Genomic DNA, 16,577 nt, shown 5'->3' with positions numbered 1-16,577 from the left:
TTTTGACCACTTTCAGTTCTTGTCTCCCTATGGACCCTGTAACAATCATTGAAGCAACATTGGCCCATGGATCATACCTTGAGGAGCGCTACTAGCTAAGATGGTCTGGCATAGTTAATTAATCCTGGCAAGTATCAATAGTAAGGGCTGAGAAAGCCACTGGCCTGCATGAACTGTGTCCATTATGCAAGTGAAAAATGGAGTGGATACAATGTTCAGTAGGTTGAGGATCAGCTCAGTTCTGGCTTATTCACTTGCAGTTCCTTGCAAAGTGTTTAGACATTTTTATTAGGCCTTTTTGTTTTTTAAACAAAACATCTCAATGCAGCCTCAAAATATTTCTGATGAAGCCCAGATTTTAACATTGAATGCCAGTAAATTAAGTCCTGAGAACATTATTTCTGCTTCTAGAGTGGTCAGATAGATTTTTAACACATCCAGAAATGCTTTACCTGAGGTAAATTCACAAGGATTTTGAAAAGGGGAGGGGTGGAAAGAAAGACATCTCCACTCTACTCCTAATTCCAAGGTATGGACTTGGGCAGGGCTCAAAATCAGTTTGCAGAGCACTATTTCTAGGAGATGCTCAAAGAAATATCGATATTAAAAGGCTCCCTGTCCAAATATTCTCTTTGGGAATAGTCATGTTTCAGGAAAGGGGGCCCCTTCCAGGGCCCAAAACTGGGCTCTTGTCTAACACTTGGAAAAGAATTGTCCGAGGAGACACATGCGCTGACAAAGCAAGAGATTCTATTGGGAAAGGGCACCTGGGAAGAGAGCAGTAGGGTAAGGGAAACCAGGAGAACAGCTCTGTCATATGGCTCGCAGTCTCAGGTTTTAGGGTGATGGGATTAGTTTCTGGGTTGTCTTTAGCCAATCATTCTGACTCAGAGTCCTTCCTGGTGGTGCACACCTTGTTCAGCCAAGATGGATGCCGGCGAGAAGGATTCCAGGAGGTGGTCGGACATGTGGTGTCTCCTTTTGACCTTTCCTGAACTCTTCTGATTGGTGGTGGCTTATTAGTTCCGTGTTCCTTACCAGGACCTCCTGTCATAAAACAACTCATGGTTACTATGGTGCCTGGCCAAGGTGGGTGGTTTCAGTCAGTGTGCTTCCCCTAACAGTCACAATGATGATTATCAAGTTAAATCTTCTGTAAAGCCCTGGAATGAACAAGTCTATTTCACTTTACTAAGAAAACATCTATTTCTGCTTTATTGACTATGCCAAAGCCTTTGACTGTGTGGATCACAATAAACTGTGGAAAATTTTGAAAGAGACCACCTGACCTGCCTCTTGAGAAACCTATATGCAGGTCAGGAAGCAACAGTTAGAACTGGATATGGAACAACAGACTGGTTCCAAATAGCAAAAAAAGTACGTCAACGCTGTATATTGTCACCCTGTTTATTTAACTGCTATGCAGAGTACATCATGAGAAATGCGGGGCTGGAAGAAGCACAAGCTGGAATCAAGATTGCCGGGAGAAACATCAATAACCTCAGATATGCAGATGACACCACACTTATGGCAGAAAGTGAAGAGGAACTAAAAAACATCGATGAAAGTGAAAGAGGAGAGTGAAAAAGTTGGCTTAAAACTCAACACTCAGAAAACGAAGATCATGGCATTCGGCCCCATCACTTCATGGGAAATAGAAGGGGAAACAGTGTCAGACTTTAATTTTGGGGGCTCCAAAATCACTGCCAATGGTGATTGCAGCCATGAAATGAAAAGATGCTTACTCCTTGGAAGGAAAGTTATGACCAACCTAGATAGCATATTGAAAATGAGAACTGCAGGCAGCATTTACCAGTTGGCACCCCTTAGGTACTGGCCTAGCAGGGTTTATAAACCATCGATATGGAAGGACCCAGTGTCTGCTAGTTGGATATCAGCATGGCCTAAAAACATTCATTTTCTTCTATTCCCTTTAAATATTTTATTTCAAAAAAAATGTTTTTTTGTTATCCTAGGTCCTTTAGAAAGAAAGTGGGATCCAAATCCCAAATTAATAAAGATGGAATTGAAATAAAAACAATGACCACGAAATGTACAACTTATAGAAGGATTAGCCCATAAAGACAGAGGGGTATTTCCCTGAAGAAGGCATTTAAAATGTAATCAGATGCAGAGACATCTTCTCTGATGTACTCCTGAGTTTAATGGAAAGAAAACTGGAAATAATTCTACTAAGTCTAATAGTTATTAAGTCTAACAATTATACTAAGTAAAACTAAATGTTATACTAAGTATTATGGACTTTAAGGTTTTGAACAGTCCTGTACTCTTCTTATTTTGTTTCTGCTTCTGTATCCAAGCACCTGCTTTTGTGCTCTTGGGGTGAGGGTTGAGGTTGCTATGAGGTCAGATTCAGAGACCTAAGCCTCCTAATTGACTCAGTTTATATTTTCACTGTGCCTTATTTTTATTCCCTCTGCTTTCTTAGGTAGATTAAAAACCAAGCATTTGGTTTTGAAGAACATCTCTAGATTACCATAACAATGGTGCCACTTGATACCATAATTCATGATAACTACGGTGATGATGGTGGTGTGCAATGTGTCTTCTGTGACGATCAGTGTCTTCTTTCTGGCAGGTGAAAAATGTTGCTGTGACAATAGTAAGTCAACTTCTAGATGCTAGTGAAGATGTTTTACAAGGAGCTGCTGCTGCTAATAATGATATCTTCACAGTGTAAGCACAATTCCAGTTTGGAAGGAAAATCTAGTGAGGTCCCGCTTACTTTCCTAGGTTAAAGCATTCAGTTCAGTTCAGTTGCTCAGTTGTGTCCGATTCTTTGAGACCCCATGGGCTGCAGCACGCCAGGCCTCCCTGTCCATCACCAACTCCCAGAGTTTACTCTAAATCATGTCCATTCTGTCGCTGATGCCATCCAACCATCTCATCCTCTGTCATCCCCTTCTCCTCTCTCTTTCAATCTTTCCCAGCATCAGGGTCTTTTCAAATGAGTCAGCTCTTTGCATCAGGTGGCCAAAGTATTAGAGTTTCAGCTTCAACATCAGTCCTTCCAATGAACATTCAGGGCTGATTTTCTTTAGGATGGACTGGTTGGATCACCTTGCTGTCCAAGGGACTCTCAAGAGTCTTCTCCAACACCACAGTTCAAAAGCATCAATTCTTCAGTGCTCAGCTTTCTTTATAGTCCAACTCTCACATCCCTACATGACTACTGGAAAAACCATAGCCTTGACTAGACGGACCTTTGTTGGACAAAGTAATGTCTCTGCTTTTCAATATGCTGTCTAGGTTGGTTATAACTTTCCTTCCAAGGAGTAAGCGTCTTTTAATTTCATGGCTGCAAGCACCATCTGCAGTGATTTTGGAGCCCAAAAAATAAAGTCTGCCACTGTTTCCACTGTTTCTCCATCTATTTGCCATGAAGTGACGGGACTGGATGCCAGATCTTCGTTTTCTGAATGTTGAGCTTTAAGCCAACGTTTTCACTCTCCTCTTTCACTTCCATCGAGAGGCTCTTAAGTCCTTCTTCATTTTCTGCCATAAGGGTGGTGTCATCTGCATATCTGACGTTATTGATATTTCTTCTGCAATCTTGATTCCAGCTTGTGCTTCATCCAGCCCAGCATCTCTCGGGATAAACTCTGCATATAAGTTAAATAAACAGGTGACAATATACAGCCTTGACGTACTCCTTTTCCTCTTTGGAGTCTGTTGTTCCATGTCCAGTTCTAACTGTTGCCTCCTGATTTGCACACAGATTTCTTAGGAGGCAAGTCAGGTGGTCTGGTATTCCCATCTCTTTCAGAATTTTCCAGTTTATTGTGATCCACACAGTCAAAGGCTTTGGCATAGTCAATAAAGCAAAAATAGATGTTTTTCTGGAACTTTCTTGCTTTTTCGATGATATAGCAGATGTTGGCAATTTGATCTCTGTTAAATTAAATCATTAACAGAGGTATTTTTATTTCTCTCATGGATGCACTAAATGACTGATGCCTCTGGCAGACTAAAGCCGTAGCTTTCCACCTGATCTCAGTTAATAGAGTGGTAAATGTTAACTCTTGGTTCCAGGGGTGTTCATGGCCTGTGAGATAGAATAACTGGGATGATTTAGATTAAGACTTGTTTTCCCAGCCTTTGCTTGTGGCTCAGCTGGTAAAGATCTGCCTGCAATGCAGAAGACCTGGCTTCGATCCCTGGGTTGGGAAGATCCCCTGAAGAAGGGAAAGGCTACCTGCTCCAGTATTCTGGCCTAGAGAATTTTGGTGTCACAAAGAGTCAGACACGACTGGGTGACTTTCACTTCCCAGCCTTAGTTTGGCATGTCGCTGGAACCACTGCAAGCATAATTCTGCCAGCTCCTTTCTCAGTGCACAGAGCTGCAAATAACAGCATAGCTTTGCAAGAGACATTTCTAGCTCCCCTCCACCTCCACCCCACCTGAATTCAGCTCTTCCCGAGAGCCTAGTGTAGTTTGATTAAGCTTTCCCAAGGCTACACTGAAAAAAAAAATAAAAAAAGAGGATCCAACTCTGCCTGCTTTCTCTCTTTTCGATTCCTATGTCACAGATTACTTCTGGTTGTGCATTTATACTAAAACTCATGTACTTCATTCATGGATGTCTCTCACAAGGATTCATTGTGTTTTTATTTTCTATACAGTTTTCTTAACTCTTTCAAAATTTAACTAAATATGCATATGCATGCTCATTATAGAAAAATAAGTGTATAGAAGATCAAAAATTTTTGAATTGTGTCATCTATTTAACTCGTTGATATATATTCTTCAAGATTTTTTTTCCTCTATGTGTGTGCATCCTGCTCATACTCTTTTTAAGATTTCTTTTCTGATGTGGGCTAATTTTGAAGTCTTTCAATGAATTGGTTACAGTATTGCTTCTGTATTGTTTTAATTTTTTGAACACAAGCCATGTGGTATCTTAGCTCCCTGACCAGGAAGTGAACGCATACCCCCTGCACTGGAAGGTGAAGTCTTAACCACTGGACCACCAACATATTTTTTAAATTTAGGACTTGTTTTTGTTACTCAAACCATCTTTTTAATATAAATACCTATGCATCTATATCACAAATTATAGATTACTGCATAATATGAGTGAACTATTAAGCAGTTCTCTGGTGCTGGACATTTAGATAGTTTCAGGTCTTTTAACGTCTTCAGCAGTTGACATTTTTGTATATAATCTTGTTTACATGAACTATTATTTCTTAGAAGTAGTTCTCAGTTCTCTAATTTATTATAAGTATGTATTTAGTGTTGAGTTCTCAAAGTAGAAAAAGCACAAAGGCACAGAACACTCACAACATTATACATCTGAGAGATGGTGGTAGAGTTGTTGTAAACAATTGAACTGGTATATTTCATGACTTTGGATTTCGCTAGGAGTCTGGATCCTTCTCACTGGGTGTGTGGATCCTTCCATTTTTCTTGAAGTTGGAGAAGGCAGCACCCATGAGATCCAGAGTCTATGTTCAGTGAACTCCCTTCAGAGCTGGAGGCTCTGTGTTTGCAGTCTTGCTGGAGGCAAAGGGGAAGAGTGGGTGTTTTTGATGAGAAGGCTGAGGAAAAAGCCACTGCGGGATTCAGCTGAGAAAATCACAGATCATGAGACAGATGGAAACACTGTCCCAACAATAAACAGTTAGGGGTTTTACCAGCTTAAGGCATGGAGAAAAAAAACCAAATCTGTGTGATTTATGTGTAAGTCCAAATGACATCAAAGAAGGTATGTAGATATCCTCTAAAACATTTAAATATAGGGCACGCTAAAATATGAAATGGTATAACCACACTCAGTCCCTCTTCCTCCCACTCTGAATTTCTAGTCGACTTATTTTTCTAATGATGGATTATCAGTTTACCCTCTCCCAGGTGATCTTTTGCAGAAACTTTTGTGGGCTCAGGTCTTTATACATGTAGATAAGATTTTCATCTTCGGCCTCCAGCCCTAAGATCAGGTCACCAACCCCTTAGCTTTCCTCAGGATAAAAATCTTAGTGAGCTGCCAGCAGAGGTGATCTCTCTTGTCTCCTCTCCCCTTGGAAGGAGACTGTTACTTGAGGCAACTCTTTCACTGAACTGAGCTGCTGCTGCTAAGTCGCTTCAGTCTTGTCCGACTCTGTGTGACCCCATAGACGGCAGCCTACCAGGCTCCCCCGTCCCTGGGATTCTCCAGGCAAGAACACTGGAGTGGGTTGCCATTTCCTTCTCCAATGCATGAAAGTGAAAAGTGAAAGTGAAGTCACTCAGTCTTGTCCGACTCTTCGTGACCCCATGGACTGCAGCCTACCAGGCTCCCCCATCCATGAGATTTTCCAGGCAAGAGTACTGGAGTGGGTTGCCATTGCCTTCTCCGTCACTGAATTGAGACCAGGGTGCAAATTCTCCTGATAGATATCAGCCTTCATGGTGCATCTTACTCTGACTTTTCCCTTCTTTCATTCTCAAGTTTCCTTCGCTAAGCTACTGAGCTCCCCGTCTACACTTAAGGGGAGAAGTGGACAGGGTGAGAATAAAACAGAGGAGCTTGGTAGGGAGGAAAGGACCCATTCCAGCTGCAACAGAGTTCTCCAGCATCCTCTCATGCATTCTCTTGTTGTAACCTGGTAGGAGGCAGAGTGTTGAACTGAGCCCAACCAGGGCATGGTCTGTGATGGCAAAGGCATTCTACTGCAGCCAGTGAATCTAAGATTTCATTTCTCCATTTTAACACTCGTTGTAAAGACTGATTCATAACCTTAAAACTTTGCTGTTACATTCAGACTCATAACTGCTCTTGTATATCTATTTTTGGGAATGTCAAACTGCTTCCCTAAGTACTGACCACCTTGTATATATACATTGCACATTTCTGTTTGCATTTCTGTTCTACTCAGCTTTCTTCACTTACAAGATGCCTATTTAAGTTATCTTAACCAAAAGAGATTTCTTGTAAACAGATTTATGGACCCACTACTGGATATACACTGTGAGAAAACCACAATTCTAAAAGACACATGTGTCCTAATGTTTCCTGCAGCATGATTTACAATAGGCAGGACATGGAAGTCACCTAGATGTCCATCAACAAAGGAATATATAAAGAAGATGTGGTACATATATGCAATGGAATATTACTCAACCATAAAAAAGAATAAATTTGAGTCAGTTCTAGTGAGGTGGATGAACCTAGAGCTTGTTAAAGTGAGAAAGCGAAAGATAAATATATATTAATACATACACATGGAATCTGAAAAATGGTACTGATGAACCTATTTGCAGGGAAGGAATGGAGACACAGATGTAGAGAATGGGACTTGGGGACACAGTGGGGGTGGGTGAGAGTGGGACAAATGGAGAAAGTGGCATCAACTTATGTATATACTATCATGTGTAACATGGATAGCTGGAGAGAAGTTGCCTTATAACACAGGAATCCCAATCTGGTGCTCTGTGATGACCTAAAGGAGTGGGATGGGGGGAGGAGAGGGAGACTCAAGAAGGAGGGGATATATGTATCATTATGTCTGATTTGTGTGGTTGTTTGGCAGAAACCAACACAACATTGTAAAAATTAAAAAAAAAAATTTTTAAGAGGGAAAGTATGCAAATAAAATACTTTTGTGCCTATTAAAAAAAAAAAGAGGCTTATTGAATCTCATTGGAACCTAGGAACAGCTTAATGATACAGCTGGGCCGTATGGACCCTGGAGGAAGGGAATGACAGGGTTTTCAATGCAGCTTTGATGTTCTCAGCAGAGCAGTTTGGGGTCTTTCTTGGTGTTTAATGTAGTGGGAGTGGCCTTTGGAGTAAGATGGTCTGGATTCAAATCTTATCATTGTTTTTTAGTAGCTACATGATTTAATATGAAATTACTTCATGACTCTCCAAAGAACCTTAGATTCTTCAGTGTAATATATAGGAGTGATTTCAGGACTCACTTCAGTGGGATTCTGGTGAGGTTCAAATGAGATAATGTATGTAAGTCACTAGCATAATAACCTGACTTTTCCATTCTAAGTCTTGGGAAAAAAGCTTGGTAATTATCTTTATTATTAATGTGACTAAATGAGTGTGTATCTCATCTTTTTTTAAATTATTATTATTTTTTTACTTTACAATGTTGTATTGGTCTTTCCAGATATCAGCATGAATCTGGCATGGGTGTACACATGTTGCCAATCCCGAACGCCCCTCCCTCCTCCCCTCCCCCACACCATCCCTCCAGGTCATCCCAGTGCACCATCCCCAAGCATCCTGCACCCTGCATCAAACCTAGACTGGTGGTTCATTTCTTATATGATATTTTACATGTTTCAATGCCATTCTCCCAAATCATCCCACCCTCTCCCTCTTCCACAGAGTCCAAAAGACTGTTCTATACATCTGTGTCTCTTTTGCAGTCTCACATACAGGGTTATCGTTACCATCTTTCTAAATTCCATATATATGCGTTAGTATACTGTATTGGTGTTTTTCTTTCTGGCTTACTTCACTCTGTATAGTTTCTGCCCTCTCATAATTTAACCTTTTCATGATGTAGGGGAAATAATAAAATCTTCTGCCAACTAAGAAGTCCTCTCCATAAAAGTAGGAGGGAAAGAAAACACTTCAACTAAGTCATAGGCATTAAACCAGAATATGATGAATATTCCAGGCAAACCCCTAAGACTGAAGCAGAAGAGAATCTGACCTCTTTATGTAGCTAAGCAGATACAACCCATTATATACATGATTTCAGATAGATAATAATAGTCCTCAATTAAGAGAACTTGATGGCACTATTTGTCATACACAGTTTGTCCTAAGTTAACCAGGTAATTGAGGTGACCATTTGTGTTAGCTAATTGACTTTATCTAGAAGAAAAACAAATCTCTCATGCTTTTATAAAAGGAGGTGGTTTTGCAACTTGGATCAAGGTGCCCACCCACCAAAGTTAAGCTCCTAGTTTCCTACAAGCTGGGAGATGGGATGCTAGCTCTCTCTGTGTTTCCATTTCAAAGAAATGGTTCCCAGGTCCTTGACATTCCTAGGTCATGCTGCTGCTGCTGCTGCTGGTAAGTCGCTTCAGTCGTGTCCGACTCTGTGCGACCCCAGAGACGGCAGCCCACCAGGCTCCCCCATCCCTGGGATTCTCCAGGCAAGAACACTGGAGTGGGTTGCCATTTCCTTCCCCAATGAATAAAAGTGAAAAGTGAAAGTGAAGTCACTCAAGTGAAAAGTGAAAGTGAAGTCACTCAGTCGTGCTCGACTCCTAGTGACCCCATGGACTGCAGCCTACCAGGCTCCTCCGTCCATGGGATTTGCCAGGCAAGAGTACTCCAGTGGGTTGCCGTTTTTCCTGTTAGCCTTCAAATGCCAGAAGGAGCTCCCCTTATTATCCCCAGTGTTTCACAGGTACTGAGCTTTTAGTGGGTGCTTAACAGATACCGTTGGTTGAATGAATGCGTGAATTATGTTCTTAGTAGATCAGAGTTTTGTCAGGTATTCTTGTTGAAAATAGCTCTGGAGTATGATTATTACTCATTAAGTGAGAAATACAAAGTGTGAGCTGCCAAAAATTACAGAAAATGGTATTATGAAAGGAAAATTTTTGAAATAGTAACATTTACTTGAGTGTTTCCATATGAATAATTATCACATTCTCTTTACGAAGTTTCTTTAATTATTTAAAAATTTCTTTTTAAATCTCACTTGAGGAAGGGGAAAGATATATTAATGGTAGGAATAAAGATTAGTTTTTTTCTTAAAATACGTGATTTATTGAAGAATAGTTGACTTAGAGTGTTTCAGGTGCACAGCAAGATAATTCAGTTATACATATATGCATATATTATTTTTGAAATTATTTTCCATTATTGGTTATTATAAGATATTGACTATAGTTCCCTCTGCTATACAGTAAATCTTTGTTGCTTGTTGCATATCTATTTTTTTTTTTAACGAGGAATCTAGCATTCTATTCATACTAAGTCAAACAAGTGGAATCAAAATGTCATACACTTTTTAGTTAGGCAAAAATTCGTAAGTTTTCTAAAATATAAATATTATACATATTATATGTATACACACACAAAAGCTTTTCTACTACACTTGATAAAGTTTTGAGAAAGAACATAAAAAAAAGAAGAGATGGAGAAATTGGAAAATAAAATTAAATGAAATGGGAACTCTGAATATGAAATAGAAAAAGTGAAACAAACTAGATAAATGTAAAAGATTATCATATAGTCCAGTTGTTTTTAAACATGGCTGCTCATTAGAAACGTACCTGGAGCTCTGGAGAAAAAAAACAAACACCTGGACATTTGTATTTTTCAGAAAATTTCAAGATAATTCTGATATGCATCTGGATTTTAAAAAGTGATTACAGGTTTTTCTATTAAATCGTCATTTTGGTGATACAGAGTTCTATTACTTTTCTGTTGACCAATCATGATACAATGGTATTAAGTGAATAAAAGTTGCATAATCACAGTAGTAAAATATGTTTATTAGTTTTCACAATCAGTAGCCAGACAAAAAATAAAATTATAGTTGCAAGCCATAATGGGAATGTGATTAACCTAATGCTAAAAAATAATTGCATACAATCTGGGGGGTTAAGCAGAGTGATGGGATATGTTTCCACTTACCAGTGCATACAAGCACATGTTTCCACCTGCCTAGCCAGTCTATGTCTTTTGGTTGGTGCACTTAATCCATTTACATTTAAGGTAATTATCGATATGAACTCCCTGATATTCAAGTTGGTTTTAGAAAAGGCAGAGGAACCAGAGGTCAAATTGCCAACATCCACTGAATCATGGAAAAAAGAAGAGAGTTCCAGAAAAACATCTATTTCTGCTTTATTGACTATTCCAAAGCCATTGACTGTGTGGATCACAATAAACTGTGGAAAATTCTGAGAGAGATGGGAATACCAGACCACCTAACCTGCCTCTTGAGAAATCTGTATGCAGATCAGGAAGCAACAGTTAGAACTGGACATGGAACAACAGACTGGTTCCACATAGGAAAAGGAGTACGTCAAGGCTGTATGTTGTCACCCTGCTTATTTAACTTCTATGCAGAGTACATCATGAGAAACGCTGGACTGGAAGAAGCACAAGCTGGACTCAAGATTGCCGGGAGAAATATCAATAACCTCAGATATGCAGATGACACCACCCTTATGGCAGAAAGTGAAGAGGAGCTAAAAAGCCTCTTGATGAAAGTGAAAGAGGAGAGTGAAAAAGTTGGCTTAAAGCTCAACATTCAGAAAACGAAGATCATGGCATCAGGTCCCATCACTTCATGGGAAATAAATGGGGAAACAGTGGAAACAGTGTCAGACTTTATTTTCTGGGGCTCCAAAACCACTGCAGATGGTGACTGCAGCCATGAAATTAAAAAACGCTTACTCCTTGGAAGAAAAGTTATGACCAACCTAGATAGTATATTCAAAAGCAGAGACATTACTTTGCCGACTAAGGTCCGTCTAGTCAAGGCTATAGTTTTTCCAGTAGTCATATATGGATGCGAGAGTTGGACTGTGAAGAAGGCTGGGCGCCGAAGAATTGATGCTTTTGAACTGTGGTGTTGGAGAAGACTCCTGAGAGTCCCTTGGACTGCAAGGAGATCCAACCAGTCCCTTCTGAAGGAGATCAACCCTGGGATTTCTTTGGAAGGAATGATGCTAAAGCTGACACTCCAGTACTTTGGCCACCTCATGGGAAGAGTTGACTCATTGGAAAAGACTCTGATGCTGGGAGGGATTGGGGGCAGGAGGAGAAGGGGACGACCGAGGATGAGATGGCTGGATGGCATCATGGACTCAATGGACGTGAGTCTGAGTGAACTCTGGGAGATGGTGATGGACAGAGAGGCCTGGCGTGCTGCAATTCATGGGGTCGCAAAGAGTCGGACACGACTGAGCTACTGAACTGAACTGAACTGAACTGATGATACTGTTACCATTTTGTTAATTGTTTTGGGTTTATCTTCCTTCTCTTATGTTTCCTGCCTAGAGAAGTTCTTTTAGCATTTGTTGTAAAGCTGGTTTGGTGGTGCTGAATTTCTCTTAACTTTTGTTTGTCTGCAAAGCTTTTGTTTTCTCCATCAAATCTGAATGAGAGTCTGCTTAATAGAGTGTTCTTGGTTGCAGTTTCTTGCCTTTCATCACTTTAAATATATCATGCCATTCCCTTCTGGGTTATAGAGTTTCTGTTGAGAAATCAGCTGATGGCCTGATGGGAGTTCCCTTGTATGTTGTCATTTTCACTTGTTGCTTTTACTATTTTATCTTTGTCTTTAATATTTGTCAGTTTGATTACTATGTGGTTTGGTGTGTACCTCCTTGGGTTTATCCTGCTTGGGACTCTCTGTACTTCCTGGACTTGATTGACTACTTCCTTTCCTGTGTTCATGAAGTTTTCAGCTACTATCTCTTCAAATATTGTCTCAGTTCCTTTCTCTCTCTCCTCCTCCTCCTGCTGCTGCTGCTGCTAATTCGCTTCAGTCGTGGCCGACTCTGTGCGACCCCATAGACAGCAGCCCACCAGGCTCCCCGGTCCCTGGGGTTCTCCAGGCAAGAACACTGGAGTGGATTGCCATTTCCTTCTCCAATACATGAAAGTGAAAAGTGAAAGCAAAGTTGCTCAGTCATGTCTGACTCTTAGCAACCCCAGGGGACCCCTATAATGCGAATGTTGGTGCATTTAATGTTGTCCCAGAGGTCTCTTAGATGGTCTTCATTTTTTTTCCATTCTTTTTTCTATATTCCATTCGGTGGCAGTGATTTCTAACATTCTTTCCTCCAGGTCATTTATCCATTCTTCTGCCTCAGTTATTCTGCTATTGATTCCATCTAGTGTATTATTTTATCTCTGTCTGTTTGTTCTTTAGTTCTTCTAGGTCTTTGGTAAACATTTCTTGCATCTTCTCCATTGTTTTCCCAGGATCTTGGATCATCTTCACTATTATTATTCTGAATTCTTTTTCTGGAAGGTTGCCTATCTCCACTTAATTTAGTTATTTTCTGGGGTTTTATCTTTTCCCTTCATCTGCAATATGACTTTCTACTTTTTCACCCTCATTAACTTTCTGTAATGTGGTTTTTGTTTTAGCCTCTGTGGGACCATGGTTCTTCTTGCTTCTTCTGTCTTCCCTCTGATAAAGGAGGCTGAGGCTTGTGTAAGTTTTCCGAAGGGAGGGACCAGAGTGGGAAAAACTGGTTCTTGCTCTGGTGGACAGGGCCTTCCTCAGTAAAGCTTTAATACAGTTATCTGCTGATGAGTGGGATTGTGCTCCCTCCCTGGTAGTTTGGTCTCAGGCGACCCACCCTGGGATCTCCTGGCTCTATGATAGGGTTAAAGGTAACCTCCAAGGGGATTTTTGCCAAGGGGGACCTTCCAGGATTGCTGCTGCCAGTGTCTCTGTCCCTGTGATGAGCCTGTGCTGGCCCATGCCTCTACAGGAGACCCTCTAACACTGGCAGATAGTTTTGGATCAGTCTCCTGTGGGGTCACTGTTCCTTTTCTCTGTGCAAGATTTTGTTTGTGCCCTCCAAGACTGGAGTCTCTGTTTCTCCCAGTCCTGTAGAGGTCTTACGGTCAAATCCCACTGGCCTTCAAGGCCAGATTCCCTGGGGATTCTCAGTCCCTTTGTCAGATCCCCAGGCTGGGAAGCCTGATGTGGAGTTCAGAACATTCACAACAATGGGAGAACTTGTTTGGATTATTACTATTCTCCAGTTTGTGGGTCACCCATCTGGTGGGTATGGGATTTGATTTTATCATTATTGAGCCCCTCCTACCATCTTGCTGCAGCTTCTTTGTCTTTGGACCTGTGGTATCTTTTTATGGTGGGTTCCAGTGTCCTCCTGTCAATGGCTGTTCAGCAGATAGTTGCAATTTTGGTGCTCTTGCAGGAGGAGAAGAGCACTTATCTTTCTACTCTGCCATCTTGAATTGGAAGTGGAAATAAAGATTTAGAATAAAGAACAGTTTTGTTCTTTCAAATGAAATTCTTTCATTTCTGGGAAAACTATATTGAACCAGTTATCTTAGTTATAGACATTTTTTTTGTCAAGTACAGAAAGAGTACCAATATATATTTTTTGGAAACAGGAAAAAGAAACAGTCTTATGACTTATCTTAGAACACCAAATTAACAGATTCCCCCTACTCCCTCTCATCTTCCACCTAATCTATCTTTGAACTTATAGAAAGTAGAAAGGAAAACTGTGAAAACCTGTAGTGTTTAGTTAGTAGTGAAGGCAATGAGCCCAGAGTTCTGCTCCACCATAATTCCCCATGAACTGTCGCCTCAGGAGTCGACGCTTAAAAAACACAGTTTGGAACCTGAGGGGGTTGGGTGAGAGGAGAGAGTTGAAAAGGTGAAAATTAAATCTTAGTACTGGAGAGACAAGAATCATGTGCCTGGCCAATGGGGAGTGGCAGCACCATCCTTTTATGAGAATACCAACATAACAAAGACTGCTTCTATTGGTAAATCTGTCATTCTTGAATTCCAGCTTTCTGGCATCTATGTTTAGCCTACCCTTCAGTGGGGAGAGTCCACCAGAACTTAAAAAAAAAAGTGCATATAACAAAGAAAGACTCTGGTAAAAATTTAAAAATTGTTGTGGGATTGTGTCAATATTGTTGTGATGGCCTGAGTTCAGCGGTCATTCCTTTCTTCTGGAATGTGGGACACACACAACTGATTTTATGACAAGTCTCCACAATAGTATGTTGCCATGTTTTTTCCATGCAGTCTTATTGAGAAAATGGAGATATTCCTTGTCTTTGGGCAACAAGTCAGTGGTAGAACCTAGAATAGCAATATAGTCTGCTAATTTCTCTTCAGAAAATATTGTGGGTCTACAGGTGTCCTTTTTACCGTGCTGAAAGGTGAGCTGTTTATTTCGTGTTCTTGTAATAGCAGAGAACATTCTACTACCAACAATGCTTTACTCATAAAAGTCTAGATTTTTATAAAATTCTGCTTTTTTCCCCTTCTCATAGGAACTAGGGATTCTCTGGTTTCTGGTTTTATCTGCGTGAACGTGGGCAAACTGAATCTGAACAAACAGGATGAAATTCAGATCTGGCTAAAACACCTCAAAAAGTAGGCTTCAAATCATGTTACTTGACAAAATATACTCAAATTCATGGAACTAATAGCTTAAAATCCATTGAGCAAGAAATAATATTTACTTAGTTTCATATTGAGTAATTTGTGTTTGAGCTCTGACAAATTATGGTAATCTGAAATAACAACTCACTCCAGTATTCTTGCCTGGAGAATCCCATGGACAGAGGAGCTTGGTGGGCTACAGTCCATGGGTCTGCAAAGAGTCAGACACGACTGAGCGACTTCACTTTCACTTGACTACTCTAGGCCATAGAGATGATTTCCTTCTTTCTTTCTTTCTTTTCCTCTCTTTCTTTTAAAAACACTTTGGAGGGGAGCAAAATTGAAATATCCCAGCCATGGACACAAATATGTTTTCCAACAAAAACGTAGGTAGTGGTTCAGTTTTATACTTAAAAATACATTTAAAAATATTCAGTCACTAACTTTGCATGTATTTACTAATAGAATGACACTCACAGGCTTAAATTCACCAGATAGACCTGTCCTTGAGATATTTTATGCAGTTGACACAGCCATCATCAAGCAGTACCAATGTTCAGTTATCTCCACTAGTATGGTGCTCATCATGAGCTCCTTGTCATCTTGCATACAGCCCTTTAGAAATTCTTGTCTAACTTGAAATGATTGTACTTTTCAAAGTCTAAAAAAAAAAAAAATCAACTATTAAATTCAACGATAATAGCAAACCAAACACACAGATTTCCTTTCTCTTCCCAAATAAAAAAATTCAGTGCCATGAAGTACCCATTTTAGAAAGACTAAATTCATAATTCTCATTGCTTATATAATTCTAATTGGGAAACAAATTCTTTATTGATTATATAAGTTGCAAATATCTTCCCTCCAGTCTGTAGTTATCTTTTACTTAGTTTTCCATGTCTTTTGTCATACTAAAATTTCAGTGGTGCAATCAGTGTATCAGTTTGTTTTTCTGTAACTGGTACTTAAAAAAATTCGTCACTCTACCAAAGTCACAATGATAGTCTCCTATATTTTCTTCTGAATAGTTTTAGTGTTTGTGTTTAGAGTTAGGTCTTCAGTGCACCTAGAATTTGTGGTTATGTTTGGTAAAAGATAGGGATCTAATTTTTGATTCACATAAATTATCAATACAGTCAAATGTGCTAAAATAACAGTCTAGAGCCAAAGACTCAGATTAGACTGAAAGCGACAAGTTTTTATACTGAATTTTTAAAAGCCTTCAAGATTATGTATATTTTAATTATTTGTTTCCCTAAAAAGACACCATTGAAATGTATAAGCAAAAATTATTGGAAATACAGGGCCACATTGACCCAACCAGTATTATAGGGAGACATTTAATGCAACTATCTCAGAAATCAAAGATTAAGTAGACAAAAAAAGCTAATAAACTTCAACTTTATATACATTTGTGTGTATGTGTAGTTTTGTAGGCAGAAAATAGATATTAGAAAATTATCTTCAAGTAT

Source organism: Oryx dammah, unplaced genomic scaffold (genome assembly GCF_014754425.2).
Source record: "Oryx dammah isolate SB20612 unplaced genomic scaffold, SCBI_Odam_1.1 HiC_scaffold_2, whole genome shotgun sequence".
Classification (NCBI taxonomy): Eukaryota; Metazoa; Chordata; class Mammalia; order Artiodactyla; family Bovidae; genus Oryx; species Oryx dammah.
This window is presented reverse-complemented; position numbering follows the sequence as displayed.